Source organism: Schistocerca americana, chromosome 7, assembly GCF_021461395.2.
Source record: "Schistocerca americana isolate TAMUIC-IGC-003095 chromosome 7, iqSchAmer2.1, whole genome shotgun sequence".
Lineage (NCBI taxonomy): Eukaryota > Metazoa > Arthropoda > Insecta > Orthoptera > Acrididae > Schistocerca > Schistocerca americana.
Window position 1 is genome coordinate 636,195,902 of NC_060125.1, and position 15,869 is coordinate 636,211,770.

Sequence of the window (15,869 nt, forward strand, 5' to 3'; positions counted from 1 at the left end):
CTGCCACCAGCTTGGTGAGTAGATCATCTTATTTATCCAATTATACTGCAGCCATCTTCATGATAGTGTTGGCAACATGGCTGTGAATGAGGTCATGGTTGGTGTGAGAGTCAGTTACCATCTGATATCGGTTTACGAGTACTCAGCAAAAAGATTATGAGAATTCAGTTCCATACAGTTGGAACCAAAAACAAAAAATTGGTAGTTCATACCACCACAAGACCATAAATGAAAAAGTTGTTATTAATAATCTGTGTCCCTGACATTCTATCTACAAGTAAGTTTCAGTATACCATTTCACACTGAACACTTAGTCTGCTATTGACACTATTTTACTCAACTCCATTTGGTTGTGACAATTGCAATGATGCATCAAACGGGCTACAGTACATTTTCCTACATTTTTATTACATGATACATTATTATCTTTTTTGCAGTTTTAGGAAAATGGTGGACACTGACACTTAAGTAAAATGCTAATCCGTGTGCATGCACAGTACTGTATTGCAGGTTTTCTAATACAAACTACTCTATCAACAATATATTAGATGGAGCAAGTGCTGGACTGAGTATAATGGAGCAGCTAGATGAGGCAAGCAAATAAATCTGTAACAGTTATGCTACATACGAAGAGTTTTTGCTTGTCTTTTATTGTTAGCCAAAATTAGCAGCAATGTCTTTGTGTACATGGTAACTCCAAACTGTGACAAGCTTTGAGAGCACTTGCCTGCTAAAGGCAAAGAATCCAAGTTCGAGCCTCAGTCTTAATCTGCCAGGAAGTTTCACATCAGCACACACTCCACTGCAGAGTGAAAATTTCATTCTGTAAACATCCCCCACTCTGTGACAAGCCATGTCTTTGCTATATCCTTTCTTCCAGGAGTGCTAGTTCTGCAGCATTGCAGGACAGCTTCTGTGAAGTTCGGATGGTAGGAGATGAGGTACTGGAGGAAGTAAAGCTGTGAGGATGGGTCATGAGTCATGCTTAGGTAGCTCATCTGGTAGAGCACTTTCCCACAAAAGGCAAAGGTACTGAGATAGAGTCTCAGTACAGCACACAGTTTTAATCTGCCAGAAAGTTTTGTATCAGCGCACACTTTGCTGCAGAGTGAAAATTTCATTCTGGAAGCTTTGAGAGGTTGTGTGTTTGGGTGGGAAGGAGTGTTTTATGACTGTGGAACATGTATTATGATTAGTTGGGTTTATTAGCACAGAATAGAACTACTGAAGCTAATAAGTTATTGGAGGTAATTTGCCATACTTTTTGTGGATTTTAGAAGCAGAGTGTTCATGACTTTGCAATACAAATATTCAGAATAAATCTCTGAGATTGTATTATTAAGGTGACTTGAAGTTCCCTCGATCCCATTCAGTAGCGGCTGGTCTCACCGTAGCGGCAGTGGCAGCACCAGCAGACCTCTTCTGTGGCTGTGTGTTGGTTGGCCAAATATTTGACAAGTCTCCTTACACATCGGTGTAGCAGCTGTGAACTGAAGTTCATCTGTGAGGAGAGATTGTGTTGATTGATCTGATTTCTCAGTGTGAGAGAAACCTCAAATTGCCAAATTTTTCTATACATGCTTAATTTTAATGGCTGTGTTCTGGATCTTCCAACCTCTGACTGACAAAAATGCTCCTCAGAGAGCACAACTCCCCTTCCCTGGGCTATGTTTTACTCGGGTAACCAGTGCTTCCCTTTCTGCTATACTCCTCAGAAAAAGTTGTGCCTCGCTATTTCTATCTCTATCCCCCATCAATGAGGCAGCTTCCTTGTGGCTCTGTTGGGCTCTCTGTCACTCTGAAAAACATCAAGATGAACCACTGTCCATAGGTCTTAAATCCTTAAACAAAGTTTTTGTAACAGTTATGTGTTTGGTGGCATCTCAAGAATTTCAAAGGCCTAGCTGGGAGTTCGGCTGTAAGATAGCAATCTCTGGCACGCATCCCAAAGCCAAATTTCCTGCATTTGGCAGTCAATAGCATCTTTCACTAACATTACTCCTCACTCCAACTCGTAAAACATTTGTGTGAGCGAACACTACAGAATGTCTCGACTGTTGTCCAATTGCACAGTGGTGCCGTTAGGGATCATAAAGACATTTACTGGGCCAGCCTGCCACAGTGAATGTTTCCCCTCACTGCTGCTTTTCAGACGAGCTCAGCCGGGTCCCCGACTGTTCAAGTGCTCAGCTCAGTCTGTGTCACTGAGTGTGCTTCCAAACATCCCCTTATTCCCAGCTAACGTACAAATCTGTTTTAAATTACTCTCTAAACTGACAATCACTCACACATTTAATATCAATACCATGCTTCATTCATAATTAATTGTGCAGCTCAAGGTAGGCCTCTACTATGAACTCACAAGAATTTGTGTATGTTGTATGACAGTGTTGAAATATTGTCCTGTGACAGTTATTATAGCTTCATACTTAGGTCTACATCATTTTATGGCCACAGAAAGAAAGTTCCTGTTTCAATTGAAATTTAAGCTTGGAATGTGAAATATTTTAAAATGTTGTGTAAATGCCCCATTCCATCACATTAGTTAGTGTAGGTGGTCAAAGTTTGGAAGAGTCCATTCAGGATGGCAGACAGCTGGTCATACATCATACCCTCATAGAGTACCATGCGTGAATAGAGTGTAAGAAGATTTGCTAGCTGATTCTCAAGGGAATGAAATATATGGTGAGAACCTGGGATCAGGATGACATACAAATGCACTAGCATATGGTTTAAGTCAAGTGATAGCATACTGTTATGGGAAGCAAAAACAAAATTTTGACCACGATATTCCTCATGTCAAGCTATGACAAAGTGGGCAAAGTTCTGTTGAAAGATGTAGCCAATTTTCAAAAAGCCTGTAAATGTTGGTAAGTGAAGTATTCATTTGTTAGCAAGCAATTTAATCAAATACATTGGCAGTGTAAGAAAAAACTTTGGTTCTGCGATTAGACATGTCTGTTATCCAGCCTGGCAGCCAAATTCTGAGCCCTGTAAGAAACCACGTGTGATTTTCACATCTTGATGAAACATTGTGGGTGAAGCTCTCTGTACTGTGCTATGTGGGTAAGGTTCAATAAGGGTGCAACCAGCCCTTGTAAGGCCAACTGAGGAGCTACTCGACTGGGAAGTAGCATCGCCACTGCCAAAAAATTGACAACGGCCGGGACAGAGGTGTGCTGACCCCGTGCCCCTCCAGTGAATTTTGTTAGCTGAGGATGACACAGTTGTAAGTCAGTACCATCACTGTTTAGACGTCCAAGGCCTGTTCACATAGATTTTTTTTTTTAGGTTCAAGTCATCGCTCAAATGTACTGATTGTTATTTAGAAATTTTTTTTATGGAAGAGTAAAATATATGATTATTAAGCTGTCGTTATAAAAGTGTGCTTGTAGCCCATCATATGTACAAAGACTCTCTCAAAGGAGGAGGCTAAAAGACTGATAGTATTCACAGGTTCCTAATATATCTAAACTCCACCTAATGCTCACTATTATTGTATCATTCAGCTTTTCTGTAAATTCACAGTGGGGCACTGACTGACTTGTAAATAAAGTTCAAATTTCATAATGACAAAAATAAATATAGATCAACCCAGAGCACAATCTTTTTTAAATCTCGTCTTCACCAAGAAACAAGTAAAGCTGAGTTACATACAGGTTCCACATGTCACCTGTGAAAGATGAGGAGAACAGCTAGTTATGTCTTTAGATTTTTCTGTTTTCTTCGTAGATTAATTCTTAAATTCCATTAGTTTTCTTCTATTTAAGAGGTACAGTCTCACATTTTTGTAAAGTCATCATTTGCAAAGTCATCATTTCTCTTGAATGACCAACTACACTGCTCGATTAGGCATGTGGACCGTCAATGTGGAGGCTGGCTGTCCGGCCTCGCCCATTCCTCTGTGAGTCACTCCTCCGACGGCATCTGAGCAAGCACACAGGAGGAGAGGTTTACCACTTATTGGGACCACTAGTGTTGGACACATTAGGGAGATCCTTAGGGAAATATTGTTCAGAGCCAGAAAGATAGCCAATATGCACTCGGTATGTCTGTCAGGGAGCGTCATACGAGATGTGGTGGCTTTGCCTGTGGCTATCGAGCTTGCAGGGTGCAGTCATCTGCAAGGAGTGGCATAAGTTCCGACAATGCCTTTTGTGAGGGTTCTGAGGTCATCCTCAGTTCGTACAGATGACTGGTGTAGGTGGTGGAGGCTGCTAGCCTCACATATGGAGTGCAAGCACGGCTCATGATGTGCAGTATAGTTTCCAGAGTTGACTGGGGTCCTACGGTCTGGAGCCGAGTGGACAATCTCTGCCAGAGGCTTTGTTGAGTCTGACAGTCTTGGCTGGACCTGCATTATTGGATGGATAATTGTAGGACTCTCCTTGACAGGTCAGGGTACACTACACAAAGGGAGCAGCTACTAAGTTAGGTAAGTACTTGCGGGGTGCTAATGGTGGTTTTTAGGCTAGATGGTAATCTGAGATACTCTGATGAACACTCATCGGTTGACATGCAGATAACAAAATCAGACTGCATTCAGAGTGAAGACACTTTGACAAATTATATTAGTTAATTGTTGAAGTATTTGCAACAAAATTCCCAAATTTATTTATTTATGGCTTATTTAGCCTGACTAGATTAGATGCTTAAGGCCCTAACTTATGTATGACCAGGAACAACACATACAAACAATATTACACAATAATAATAATTTGCATTATTAATGAAAAATAATAACTGATAATAATAACAGTAACATTAATAATGATGATAAAATAATGTATTATAACAATAAGCTAAGACACAACAAACTCAATGCTAATAATTTGGATTATTAATAAAAAGTAACCCCCCCCCCCCCCACCCCCACCCCCATGGACCTTGCCATTGGTGGGGAAGCTTGCGTGCCTCAGCAATACAGATAGCCGTACCGTAGGTGCAACCACAACAGAGGGGTATCTGTTGAGAGGCCCAACGAATGTGTGGTTCCTGAAGAGGGGCAGCAGCCTTTTCAGTAGTTGCAGGGGCAACTGATATGGCCCTGCTGTGCTGGTACTGTGAACGGTTGAAAGCAAGGGGAAACTACAGCCGTAAATTTTCCTGAGGGCATGCAGCTTTACCATATGGTTAAATGATGATAGTGTCCTCTTGGTTAAAATATTCCGGAGGAAAATAGTCCCCCATCGGATCTCCGGGCGGGGACTACTCAAGAGGACATCGTTATAAGGAGAAAGAAAACTGGCATTCTGCGGATTGGAGCGTGGAATGTCAGATCCCTTAACTGGGCAGGTATGTTAGAAAATTTAAAAAGAGAAATGGATAGGTTAAAGTTAGATACAGTGGGAATTAGTGAAGTTCAGTGGCAAGAGGAATAAGACTTTTGGTCAGGTGACTACAGGGTTATAAACACAAAATCAAATAGGGGTAATGCAGGAGTAGGTTTAATAATAAATAAAAAATAGGAGTGCAGGTAAGCTACTACAAACAGCATAGTGATCACATTATTGTGGCCAAGATAGACACGAAGCCCACACCTACTACAGTAGTACAAGTTTATATGCCAACTAGCTCTGCCGATGATGAAGAAATTGAAGAAATGTATGATGAAGTAAAAGAAATTATTCAGGTAGTGAAGGGAGACGAAAATTTAATAGTCATGTGTGACTGGAATTCAAGAGTAGGAAAAGGGAGGGAAGGAAACATAGTAGGTGAATATGGATTGGGGCTAAGAAATGAAAGAGGAAGCTGCCTGGTAGACTTTTGCGCAGAGTATAACTTAATCATAGCTAACACTTGGTTCAAGAATCATAAAAGATGGTTGTATACATGGAAGAAGCCTGGAGATACTGACAGGTTTCAGATAGATTATATAATGGTAAGACAGAGATTTAGGAACCAGGTTTTAAATTGTAAGACATTTCCAGGGGCAGATGTGGACTTTGACCACAATCTATTAGTTATGAACTGTAAATTAAAACTGAAGACACTGCAAAAAGGTAGGAATTTAAGGAGATGGGACCTGGATAAACTGATTGTACAACCTCTGGTTTAGAGTTTTAGAGAGAGCATAAGGGAACAATTGTCACAAATGGGGGAAAGAAATACAGTAGAAGAAGAATGGGTAGCTTTGAGGGATGGAGTAGTGAAGGCAGCAGAGGATCAAGAAGGTAAAAAGACGAGGGCTGCTAGAAATCCTTGGGTAACAGAAGAAATATTTAACTTAATTGATGAAATGAGAACATACAAAAATGCAGTAAATGAAGCAGGCAAACATGAATACAAACGTCTCAAAAATGAGATCGACAGGAAGTGCAAAATGGCTAAGCATGGATGGCTAGAGGACAAATGTAAGGATGTAGAGGCACATATCACCATGGGTAAGATAGATACTGCCTACAGGAAAATTAAAGAGACCTTTGGAGAAAAGAGAACCACTTGTGTGAATATCAAGAGCTCAGATGGAAACCCAGTTTTAAGCAAAGAAGGGAAAGCAGAAAGGTAGAAGGAGTATATGGAGAGTCTACTTGAGGACAATTTTATGGAAATGGAAGAGGATGTAGGTGAAGATGAAATGAGAGATATGATACTGCGTGAAGAGTTTGACAGAGCAGTGAAAGACCTGAGTCGAAACAAGGCCCCCGGAGTAGACAACATTCCATTAGAACTACTGACAGCCTTGGGAGAGCCAGTCCTGACAAGACTCTACCATCTGGTGAGCAAGATGTACGAGACAGGCAAAATACCCTCAGACTTCAAGAAGAATATAATAATTCCAATCCTAAAGAAAGCAGGTGTTAACAGATGTGAAAATTACCAAACTATCAGTTTAATAAGTCACTGCAGCAAAATACTAACGCGAATTCTTTACAGACAAATGGAAAAACTAGTAGAAGCTGACCTTGGAGAAGATCAGTTTGGATTCCATAGAAATATTGGAACACGTGAGGCAATACTGACCCTACGACTTATCTTAAAAGCTAGATTAAGGAAGGGCAAACCTACGTTTCTAGCATTTGTGGACTTAGAGAAAGCTTTTGACAATGTTGAGTGGAATACTTTTTCAAATCCTGAAGGTGGCAGGGGTAAAATACAGGGAGCGAAAGGCTATTCACAATTTGTACAGAAACCAGATGGCAGTTATAAGAGTTGAGGGACATGAAAGGGAAGCAGTGGTTGGGAAGGGAGTGAGACAGGGTTGTACCCTCTCTTCTATGTTATTCAGTCTGTATATTGAGCAAGCAGTAATGGAAACAAAAGAAAAGTTCGGAGTAGGAATTAAAATCCATGGAGAAGAAATAAAAACTTTGAAGTTCACCGATGACATTTTAATTCTGTCAGAAACAGCAAAGAACTTGTAAGAGCAGTTGAATGGAATGGATAGTGTCTTGAAGAGAGGATATAAGATGAACATCAACAAAAGCAAAACGAGGATAATGGAATGTAGTTGAATTAAGTCGGGTGATGCTGAGTGAATTAGATTAGGAAATGAGCCACTCAAAGTAGTAAAGGAGTTTTGCTATTTGGGGAGCAAAATAACTGATGATGGTCGAAGTAGAGAGGATATAACATGTAGACTGGCGATGGGAAGGAAAGCGTTTCTATAGAAGAGAAATTTGTTAACATCGAGTATAGATTTAAGTGTCAGGAAGTCATTTCTGAAAGTATTTGTATGGAGTGTAGCCATGTATGGAAGTGAAACATGGATGATAACTAGTTTGGACAAGAAGAGAATAGAAGCTTTCGAAATGTGGTGCTACAGAAGAATGCTGAAGATTAGATGTGTAGATCACATAACTAATGCGGAGGTATTGAATAGGATTGGGGAGAAGAGAAGTTTGTGGCACAACTTGACTAGAAGAAGGGATCGGTTGGTAGGACATGTTCTGAGACATCAAGGGATCACCAATTTAGTATTGGAGGGCACCGTGGAGGGTAAAAATCGTAGAGGGAGACCAAGAGATGAATACACTAAGCAGATTCAGAAGGATGTAAGTTGCAGTAGGTACTGGGAGATGAAGAAGCTTGCACAGGATAGAGTAGCATGGAGAGCTGCATCAAACCAGTCTCAGGACTGAAGACGACAACAACAACAATAAAAAGTAATAATAATAGTAATAATAATAATAATAATAATAATAATGAACCCCTTGGAGGCCCGGGATAAGAATAGGCCTCCGGTATGTTCTGCCAGTCGTAAAAGATGACAAAAAGAACAAACCACTAATAGGGCTAACCCCCCTTTTAGTGTGATTACTTGGTTCAGGACAGAACTAAAGAAGCCTTGGACAAGCGCCGTCATGGTCGGGGACGACGCTTGAACCATATGCCCGCCCACAATGGTAACGACACTGCTAGCCAACTGGAAAATGATTTAAATCCAAATAGAGGTGTTTTGCAGGATATGCTTCCTGCAACCACCCTAGACAGAAAATAAAGACAAAGGATGAGATGGTCAGATGAAGTTAATCGACACCTCATGTTCTGTTATTACCAGGCAACAAACCTAGGAACCAACACAACTGGATACAGACCACAAGTATACACAACATTTGTTACCAGATACCCAGAATTAACTTTTTTTAACATAACAATGACTAGCTGATCAGATCCTTGTAATAATCAAAAATAAGAGGCTACCCCAGTCAGAATTAGGAAACATCAAACAACAAGTACAACAAATATTGGAACAAAATAATGCTCAATCAGAAGAAGAAGAAAATACAGTAATGGACTCAAACATCCCAGAGCAAACAAACAAAGAACAACACGCATCAATTAAACAATCAGAGGAAAACGAAATCTTAAGACAGCCACCAGAAAAAGCACAAATAGAACACAAAGTAACACACATGTTAGATATAGAAGAAAAATTTCAGCTGACATATAGAATACAAACACACAAATACAGACATTAGACCATTCTTGCATAGACCACCAAACAACCCACAAGTCAAACCAACAATAACAACTATCAACACAATCATACACAACAAAATAGATAAAAATACAACTATGGAAGAGTTACAACTACTGGTTTATATAGGAGCACTCACTACACTAAATATACACACTAGGCAGACATCAGAACCAAGAAACCCACAAAACCAGCATGGCAACACAGACTACAGATCAGAATAGAAAAACTGAAAAAAAGACATCGGACAGCTAACACAATTAATAAGAAATAAAATATCAGACAAAAAACGAAAAAGTTTAGGTAGAATCTCACAACAAGAAGCGATAGAGCAATTAGATCAAAGGAAGCAGAAATTACAAGCATTGGTCAAACGACTTAGAAGATACAAAAAGAGTGAAAATAGAATGAAACAAAACCAAACATTCAACACAAACCAAAAGAAATTTTACCAGATAATAGATAACACACAAATTAAAATAGACAATCCACCAAACATAACAGACATGGAACACTTCTGGAGTAAAATATGGTCAAACCCGCTACAACATAACAGACATGCACGGTGGATACAAGCAGAAACAGACACATACAAGGTGATGCCTGAAGTGATAATTTTGCAACATGAAGTCACCCGAGCAATTAATTCTATGCACAACTGGAAAGCCCTTGGAAAAGATAAAATAGCAGATTTCTGGCTGAAGAAGTCCACCTCAACACATTCACATCTAACTAAATTATTTAACAATTACATTGCAGACCCATACACTGTCCCTGATACACTTACACAAGGAATAACTTATCTGAAAGCTAAAGATAAAGCACACACAGCAAACCCAGTGAATTATTGCCCCATAACATGCCTACCAATATGCAAAATATTAACTTCAGTCATTACACAGAAATTAATGACACATACAACACAGAACAAAATTATAAATGAAGAACAAAAAGGCTGCTGCAAAGGAGCATGAGGTTGTAAAGAGCAACTGATAATAGATGCAGAGGTGACATATCAAGCTAAAACTAAACAAAGGTCACTACACTACGCGTACATTGATTACCAAAAAGCTTTTGATAGTGTACCCCACTCATGGTTACTTCAAGTATTGGAAATATACAAAGTAGATCCTAAATTGATACAGTTCTTAAACATAGTAATGAAAAACTGGAAAACCACACTTAATATCCAAACAAATTCAAATAATATCACATCACAACCAATACATATTAAGCGTGGAGTATACCAAGGAGACTCATTAAGCCCTTTCTCATTCTGCCTTGCTCTGAACCCACTATCCAACATGCTAAATAATACAAATTATGGATAGAATATTACTGGAACATACCCACACAAAATAACACATTTGCTATACATGGATGATGTAAAACTACTCGCAGCAACAAATCAACAACTCAAGCAATTACTAAACATAACAGAGATAACAGAAGTGTTCAGCAATGATATAAATATGGCTTTTGGAACGGACAAATCTAAGAAAAATAGCATAGTCAAGGGAAAACACACTAAACAAGAAGATTACATGTTGGATAACCACAGCGGCTGCACAGAAGCGATGGAAAAAACAGATGCCTATAAATATCTAGGATACAGACAAAAAATAGGAATAGATAATACAAATATTAAAGAAGGCCTAAAAGAAAATTATACACAAAGACTAACAAAAATGCTGAAAAAAAATTGACAGCAAGCAACAAGACAAAAGCTATAAATACTTATGCTATACCAATATTGACCGATTCATTTGGAGTAGTGAAATGGAGTAACACAGACTTAGAAGCACTCAATACACTTACACAATCACAATGCCACAAATATAGAATATATCACATACATTCAGCAACAGAAAGATTCACATTAAGCAGAAAGGAAGGAGGAAGGGGATTTACTGACATAAAAGAACCTACATTATGGACAGGTAGACAATTTAAGGAAATTCTTTATAGAACAAGCAGAAACTAGCAAAATACACAAAGCAATCACTCATATAAATACATCGGCTACACCATTGCAGTTTCATAACCACTTCTACAACCCTTTAGATCAACAGATACAAGGAAAGTAAATTGGAAACACTACATGGCAAGCACCCGTATCATCTGACACAGCCACACATCGATCAAGATTCATCCAACACATGGCTAAGAATAGGCAATATGTATAGAGAGATGGAAGGATTCATGATTGCAATACAGGATCAAACAATAAACACCAGATATTACAGCAAGCATATTATTAAAGATCCCAATACCACAATAGATAAATGCAGACTTTGTAAACAACAAATAGAAACAGTAGATCACATCACAAGTGGATGTACAATACTAGCAAATACAGAATATAGCAGAAGACATGACAATGTAGCAAAAATAATACATCAACAACTTGCCATACAACATACACTTTACTGGAACAGAACCATTATAAAAGATAAAACAACACCACATAACAAACCTGACATCATACTCATCAATAAAGGAAGAAATTAACACAACTAATCGAAATATCCATACCCAATACAACAAATACACAGAAGATAACAGGAAAAAAAATTGAAAAATACATCCAACTGGCTGAGGAAGTCAAGGACATATGGCATCAGGATAAAGTTGACATTATACTGTCAACTACAGGAGTCATACTACACAATATCCACCAGTACATCAACGCAATACAGCTACATCCAAATGTATATATGCAACTACAGAAATCTGTAATTACTGATACATGTTCAATTACCCAAAAGTTCCTAAATGCAATGTAACATATGCCGTACAGTTAAAAGGAAGTCACAGTTGATCAAGGTCCGTGTCACTTTCCATTTTTAACCAGACGTAACGTCTGAGAAAGGAAAAAAGTAATAATAAAGTTATAGTAATAAGAACAATAAAATAACAGAGGCATTATGAATGATATTGATTAGTTTGAAGCCTTCCTTGGTATTAGAAGAAGTGGAAGAAATAATGGAGGAGGAAAGGGTTGAAATTAAAGTGACAATGGCTTGTAGGAAAGAAGGTAATATCAACAGAGAACTCTGTAAACAAGAGGAGGGAAAAGTAGAGGGGGAGGGAGGGTTGACGACAGTGAGTTGCAAGAAGAGATACTTCACTGTTGTGATAGAAAGTGAGTCATTAGCTCTCTTCTGAAGTTTGAAATGATTTTATTTCTCTAATCTTTTGAGAAAGATTGTTCCAAAGTCAGGATCCTCATACAGAAAATGATTTACAGAAAATGGCAGTGCTGTGTTGTGACGCAGAGAGGAGTTTACTTTATTGAGAATGAGTATATCTGCTGTGCTATTCAGACAGCAGTGTAAGACTCGAAGATAAATAGGCAGGAGTGCAATGATTGAGAAGATGATGCAGCAAACCGTGTGGAGTGGCCACACAGTTTGAGGCACCGTGGCATGGTTTGCATGGCCCCTCCCACTGGAGGTTTGAGTCCTCCCTTGGGCATGGGTGTGTGTATTATTAGTTTAAGTAGTGTGTAAGTCTAAGGACTGATGACTCACAGGTTTGGTCCCTTAGGAATTCCCACACATTTGAACATCTGAACGATGCAGCAAACACAATGTATGTCTATCAGCACATAGGCATGACAATTGTTCATAGGAGTGATATGGTAGAAATAGTGTAAGTCACAAATGTATCGCAGAAGCATTTTTTGTCAGTTCCAACTGACATGAGCTCTCACACGAAAATCCTCAGAGAATAGGATCACCGTAAACAACGAGGGGAGTATTAGTGATTCTACAAGTTTCTTTTTAAGTTTGAGAGGAAATACCTTTTTATATTTCTGTAGTGAATGAAGTGTTCTGCATCCATAGTGATGAGGCAAGTAGGTCAGCATTTACTTTCTGGATGGCTGGGCGAAGATTTGTTCAGCTTGCACTTACGTATAACTGCAGGTCTTCAGCATATAAATCATATTCACAGTGGGAGACAATACTCGACACATCATTAATATATAACGAGGAAAGTAATGGGCTCAATACAGATCCTTGTGGGTCCCTTGATACTAAGCTCTTTCTCTGTGACTTCTCTGCTTCAATCGTTACACATTACTGATGGCATGTAAGATATGAGTGGAACCACTGTACAGCATGATGTGTACATTATGAAACCGATTCTAAAAAGTACTGGATGGATCATTTCTAGTCTGCACATGCCTTATATGTGAAACCAGAAGCCTTAGAATTCTCCAGTGAAGAAGAATTTTTAAAATGGAAAAAAGAAATGGAATGTGTAGCACATTCCAAATTCATTAACAGTTGTGGCATTAAATTTTAGAATGATGGCACCACATGTTGTCATGTTTGCCATCGCTCACGTCATTATCTCCAAAGGTGATGGGAGCAGACATCTAAAATTGACAGGGGGCAACAAAATCAGTGAAAAGTGCCCTGCAGACATTAAAATCTAATACAAGGAAGGAAAATGCCATGTTACTTTTGTGTCAACTCATGTTGGTCACGATCTGGACCTAGGTCATCTGAATCTGACAGAAAAAGAATGGATGAAGATAGCTGAAGACATTGCTGCATGAATCTCATTTCCTACTGTCCTCCAAACAATTGAAGAAATAGTGCACAATTCAAATTTGGAGAAAGTGCATCTTACAATGATGCAGGATTTGCATAATTTGCAGCTGCATATAAACTGTCTTCAAAGTCAGTCAGACATACAAATGACGTGATCAGCGTTGAAGCTTGGGTGCAAGAAGTGCAGCAAAGTGATAATCCATGTGTATTGTTCTATAAGCCTCAAGAAACAATTAATAATCTACACTCTGCACTGAGAAGTGAAGACTTTGTGTTAATTATAATGAATGACATATAAGCAAAATATGGAAGTGATTGTATTTGTGTTCATGGAACTCATAGCCTAATGGCTACGATTTTGAAGTTACAACATTACTTGTACTGGGTGATATGAGGCAAGGATTTCTGTGTGCTTTCCTCATATCTAACAGGAATGACTCTGATGTTTTGAGTATATTTTTCAATTGTGTCAAGTTTCAGGTTGAACATATTTCCCCAAAAGTATTCATGACAGTTCTGGCAGAATCGTATAGTATTGCTTGGAACAAATCAATGGGACCTCCTGAAATGAGACTATTCTGTACCTGGGATGTCGACAGAGCTTGGAGAACCAATATTAAGAGCAAAATTCAAAATTTTGACAAGAGAAATGAGGTGTACAAACTCCTTAAGACGTTAATGCAGGTAAGAGGCATTGCCGTGTTTCAGGAATCATTGATAAAAGCACTTCAGAAACTCAACAGCGATTCAGAGACATCACAATATGGTCACTACTTCCAGATGTAATACGAAAAAGATGTGAAGTGTTGGGCATATTGTCATAGGATGCGAACCGGCTCAACACAGACATGCACCTGGTTAGTATGCATAAGACACTGAAATACATACATGGTAACGCAAAGCAGGTAAAACATTTGGATAAAGGTATACCTGCACACATGTTGCTTGTAACAGCAAAGCTCTTTGACAGTCTCTTTTAATTTCTCTCCTTTCTGATACTTACCCACTGCCCCCTCTTCACCTTCTCTCCTGTCCTCTGTCTAAACTGCTACACTTTACTGTCCACCACTCCCACCATAATATCCCTCCACCTCCCCGCCCCAGCCTCCTCCTTACCACCACCCAGTTGCCACTGGTGCTGCTGCTCGCAGTGTGGTTTCAGTTTTCTGAGACTGCAGGCGTGTGTGCAAGTTGCATTTGCATGAGTGTGTGTGCGTGTGTATGTGTATCCACTGCTGACAAAGGCCTCATTGGCCGAAAGCTATAATTGTGTGAATCCTTTTTGTTGTGCCTATCACAACTCAGCATATTGAGTGAATGCTTGGAGAATCGAGTGCTTTCTAAGTATGGCAGATTAAGTATTTTCAGGTTCCAGCAGAACTGATAGAATTACTGGGTGAAAACTCAGTGGCATACACGGCAGTGAGATATGCAACATTTATCACCTGGTATGTGAATGTAATTTGTCTTTTATTTCACACATACACAGTGCCATGTTTCTGTTCTATGTATGGAACATGATTTAAAAACCTATAAGTGTCAGTACACGTGTGCAACAAACTTTGAGTCAACCAAGGCATCAACAGCTCCAACACACCACACCAGGTACGAGATTAAATCTGTCTTATGTACTACACTAAAATGTCTTGAGAGCCATCCCTAAATTCACATATGCTCAAAGTTACTTTTCTGTTCTGATGCAGTATGCCTGCATGCTATTTTAATCTTTACTTACAGCATCTGTCAGTGAATCTGAAGAAAGAGTTTGTGACTTACCATAGCAGTAGACCAGGTATGAGATTAATTCTGTGTTACACACAATACTGAAATGTCTTGTGAGATCTCTATAAATTGAAATATGCTCAACATTACTTTTCTGATTGAATGCACAATGCCTGCACTCTGATTTAATGTTTAATTGTTTACTTAAAGGGCCTGTCACTGAGTGTAAGGGGGCAAGCTTTTGGCATACAATGCCAGTAAGAGCATCCACACCAGGAATGAGATTAATTCTGTGATATGCAGAATTGTGTAATACCTTGTGAGACATCTATAAATCCAAATACGCTCATTGTTACTTTTGTGTTCATATGGACAATGGTCACATTCCGATTTAATAAAATTACTTGATGCCTTCCTAAGAAAGGCTCCCCATTCCTTCCAAGCTAATTATGTAAGGGTAGACCAGATATGGCTCAAATTCAAAGATACAGTATCGACAGCAATAGATAAATTCATACCACATAAGTTAATAAGAGACGGGACTGATCCACTGTGGTAGACAAAACATGTCAGCACACTGTTGCAGATGCAATGAATAAAGCATGCCAAATTCAGAAGAATGCAAAATCCCCAAGACTGGCTAAGTTTCACAGAAGCTCGAATTT